Here is a 5,000-nt window from a genome sequence, read left to right as displayed (position 1 = left end):
TGCGTTTCAAAACGCTTACATTTTTACTTGACAATAGATGTGGTAATCATCAGAATGTGTTTTAAATGTGTATACACTCGTAAATTAAGAATTATGGTTGGCGTGAAGCTATACTCCGTTGTGAAGGTAAAATGATAAAGTGTTAAAAAGCAGACGGCTTATGTTTTAATGTGTAGCCTGGTTAAATGTATTGCTTGCCTTTAAAACAACTTCCTCTGAAACTTAAATAACTTTCAAAATCATGACTGAACGCAGTTTAACCTCTGCCAAGTCTAAGTAGACCCTTGAGTAACATCGATGTCATAGTTGTCAGTTGTAGACCTCAGGAACAGAATGAGGTTATTTTCAATGTTACACTAAAATGTTACACTAAAAGGGGAAAATATTATAGAAGAGGAATAGAAAGATACACGGAGGTATTATACACTTTACACCGTGTGATTTTTTCGCGTGTGGATGTAGCAAATAATTGTTTCTTTTTGTTTTAAAATGAATCCTTCCTATTATGAGATGACCACATAAACATGTGCATGTGTGTGTGTGTGTGTGTGTGTGTGCATATATGTGTGTATATATGTGTGTGTATACATACATACAGACATATTGACATACATACATACATACACACACACACACACACACACACACACAACACACACACACACACACACACAGATAGATAGATAGATAGTTAGATAGATATAGATATAGATATAGATATGACATAAACACAAACACATTAACGTGTACACAAAGATGAAAAGGAAATCGGCCACAGTAAGAAATTTATATAAATCTTAATTTCGAATTTTTCATTTGTTACTGTGGCTGTTTTCCTTTTCATATATATATCTATATATACATATATATGTATATATACATATATATATATGTGTGTGTGTGTGTGTGTGTGTGTGTGTGTGTGTGTGTGTGTGTGTGTGTGTGTGTGCATACATATATGCACAAATAAGTATATATATACCAATGTGTTTGTATGTATATGTATAAATAAATATGTATATATATACATATATATGTATATATATGTAAATATATATATATATATAGATATGTAAATATACATATATATGTAATATATATGTAAATATATATATAAATATATATATATATATATATCTGAATATATATATGTATATATACGCATGTGTTTATGTGTGTATATATATTTATAGATAGATAGATAGATAGATAGATACATACATTCATATATCTATGAGTGTGTGTGTGTGTGTGTGTGTGTGTGTGTGTGTGTGTGTGTGTGTGTGTGTGTGAAAGGGAGAAAATATATATAATGAATAAAAGCAAAATAAAATAACGACTGTTACGAGAAACCCGGTCATTCATTTGCGCGTGCATTGCGGATGACTAATTAATACCAACCATGTCTGTGAATGCTTGATTGTATGCACGGATAAAAGTCTCATCGGGTTCGTTATTAAAATAATTGAAAAAAGTATTACGACATACAATCAAAAATAAGAAAAGAGGGGGAAATAAAACAAGAATAAAGAACGAATGGAATAATTGGTATGATGACAAGTGATGAAACAAAGTAAACAAGCATGCAAAAAAAGGAGCGAACAGGGAATGAATGAACGGGAATAACAAAAGCAGAAAATAATAAACGGCAAAAGGTGTATGCGTACGCGCCCTGACCACTGACGTGTTATTCACGAACGTCAGTGTTTGTATTGAGATACATTTTTTGCTGTTTTCTAAAGTTATGAGTTTTAAATAAATTGTCATTAACGTTTTCTTTCACCCTCATTACGATTCTGACAACAACACAAGAGAAAAGATCTCGAGAGACTCAACGCGGAACATCAGTATAATTAATAATAACTACCCTCTCGTGTATATGTGTGTGTATATATATATGTGTGTGTGTGTGTGTGTGTGTGTGTGTGTGTGTGTGTGTGTGTGTGTGTGTGTGTGTGTGTGGGTGTGGGTGTGGGTGTGGGTGTGGGTGTGGGTGTGGGTGTAGGTGTGGGTTCGTAAGTGTGTGTGTGTGTGTGTCAGCCGTAATGTGGAATATACCAAAGCGCTTCTACACATAAAATTGCGCTTCCACAACACGCAGTTTTTGAAGTGGACACGGTTAAAACAAGGATAACCACTTGGTTATTTCTTAACTTGGCACCTGAATGGATGATGAGGCAAATGAAGACATCAGGAAAATGTTGCAAAAGTCTGGGTTGTGTGGATGATGTGAACGTTAAAGGGTGAATATAGAACGGGGCAGACAAATGGGTAACTTCACGTGAGTAAGAAAGATTGAACAGGAAGTGAATGAGAATAAAACCAAGGTGATGAGAGTTTCAAAAGGTGGAAGAGACGGAAATTTTAGTAGTATTTGATACATTTGGGATCGGTAGTCACATCCTATAACGAAGTGAAATATGAGGTTAATGTAAGAATAGTTTGGCTAGGAATAGAGTCAAAACTTTCATTCATAGATACTGAGCTGCAAGCAAGTGTTCCCTTATCACCTGTGGATGCGAAACTTACGAAAAGACTGGAAAATATGATGCCAGTTTTCAAATAGAAATTTGACATCCCTTTTGACATACCAGTAAGAGACATGCAAATGAGACATAGTATACAATTAATAGAACGGCCAAGTCATGTAAGATCTTAAATGTGGGCTGGTCATGTAGCAAAAATGAGAGTCAGGCCGACTAGCGTGTTGAAGCACTGAGGTCATGGTGTGCCAGCTGGTAGTAGACCTGTCGGGAGGCGCCCAACATATGATCAGACGACGTTGTAAAATATGATTTGGCGCTACTGAGCGTGGAGATCCCGAACGCTGCTCTCTCGTGAAGACCACATGGGCAGCCTCCGGGCTAGTACAGTGGTAACGTGTCGGCCCCTCATCCGAGGGGTTGGCGATTCGCGCCCCGCCCAGGCGCGAAAATTTGCAATTGTCGCCTGGAGGTTGCTGTGGCTGGGCACCACGGCGGGTAAGGACTAAGCTCAGCCGAGTCAGCACCAGCTGACACACGTTAGCGAGTCGGCATTAGTCGACACAGGCCGGGCTCCCCTCCTGGGCATAGCCCGGGCGAGGCTCAGCGTCGCATATCGGACTTATCCTTATATATATATATATATATATATATATATATATATATATATATATATATATATATACATATATATATATTTATACATATATATGTTTGTATATATATGTACATATATATATATATATATATATATATATATATGTGTGTGTGTGTGTATATATATATATTTATATGTTTATATACACATAGATATGTATATAAGTAACTATATATACATATACATATTTATACATAAATATAAATACACACACACACACACGCATGGTAGTAAACATCTCAGGAAATGGCACTCAAATTCGCGGAAAAGTCCGGGCATGTTAAATGAATTTCCAGAGAATAGAGGGTCATGGAGAAAATGGATGCCACAAAGGACCTGCCGTAGGACAGAACACTATAATATGCATATATGTATATATATATATATATATATATATATATATGTGTGTGTGTGTGTGTGTGTGTGTGTGTGTGTGTGTGTGTGTGTGTGTGTGTGTGTGTGTGTGTGTGTCTTCTTTCTCTGCCATCACCGATTTGGTGTTTAACGAACTACTAGGCGCTTACACGTTGTCGAGCTATTTTTATTTCTCCTTGTTTCATTGGACAAGTTGGTAGGACCTCCGACTTTCAAACCAACATACATTTTATTTCCTTGCTATTAATATAGATGCCAAAATGGTTGCCGGCTTCCACAACAGCATCAAGTGGTTTTGTAGGCCATTTTCTGATGTGGCCATGAGAATTGTATAATCTGCATAACGAAGGTTGTTGATCTTGCAACCGCTGATAACGATTCCCTCCTGGCGACCTTCAGTCTCCCGCAGGATAACTTCAGAGTATAAATTGAAAAAGTCAGGTGACATCACACAACCTTGTCGGACACCTCGCTTGATGGGAAACCAGTAACTTGTTCCAATGGATATGCAGACTGCTGCAAGTTGATCATGGTAGACTGACTGAATTAGTTTCATATGAACAATTGTTTATGAACAATTCTAAGTGCTGGACCTTACCAAAAGATTTTTGATAGTCAATGAAAACCCGATAGATATTTTTCTGGTGTTGGATGACTCTCTCGGCGAAGATAGCATTCCTTGAACCTTTATCCTTCATAAACTCAAACTGGGTCTCTGGTATTTCGGGTAGTTGTCTACTGCTCCTCTGGAGGATGATTTTCAGAAGAGACTTAAGAATATGCGACAGTAGACTAATTGTGAGCACTTTGGGCCCTTTGGTAGGGCAATGAATACTGATTTCATAATTTCTTAGATATCATTTAGGAAATTCCAGATGAGATCAATCCCTTTTTTCCTAAGGCCCTGAGCATTTCGATGTGTATGCCGCCAGGACCTCCATTTTTCCAGGTTCCATTTGCTGCAGAGAACAGCGCACCTGTAAATTCAGAATTGGTGGACCACATGTGGCACCTTCCCGACCTTTCGGCTCTTGCTCATCATCAAAAAGTTCTTGAATATAATCTTCCAAACGAGCATTGACATCTTTGGTCTCATGGACAATGCTGCTGTCTGCTGCTTTGATGCAATTTAAGGGGGAAAAAGATCTTTCTTATCCTTTAGAACATCTCTTTGAGATTACAACTGAGATTCTGAACTCGCTTTTTCCTTGGCTTTCGTACATTCCTTTTTATAAAGATTGTTTATTATTTCATATTACACGGGGTTCTGTTTTGATACTTGCCGTTTTCGTAGCAGGTCCTAAAAGTTTTCTTGCAGCTCTTGACCGTTGTTCTGTAATGTACGGAGTTCAAAATTGGGGGCAATTTTTCACTTTCTTCAACTTTTTGAAGGACAATCTAAATTTTATTGTCACTGGATTGTGATCTGACTTTGCATCTGCTTATTTTCATACATTTTCCGACTTGTCATCCTATAGTTGGCT

The sequence above is a fragment of the Penaeus chinensis genome, chromosome 28, assembly GCF_019202785.1.
Source record: "Penaeus chinensis breed Huanghai No. 1 chromosome 28, ASM1920278v2, whole genome shotgun sequence".
Taxonomy (NCBI): domain Eukaryota; kingdom Metazoa; phylum Arthropoda; class Malacostraca; order Decapoda; family Penaeidae; genus Penaeus; species Penaeus chinensis.
This window is presented reverse-complemented; position numbering follows the sequence as displayed.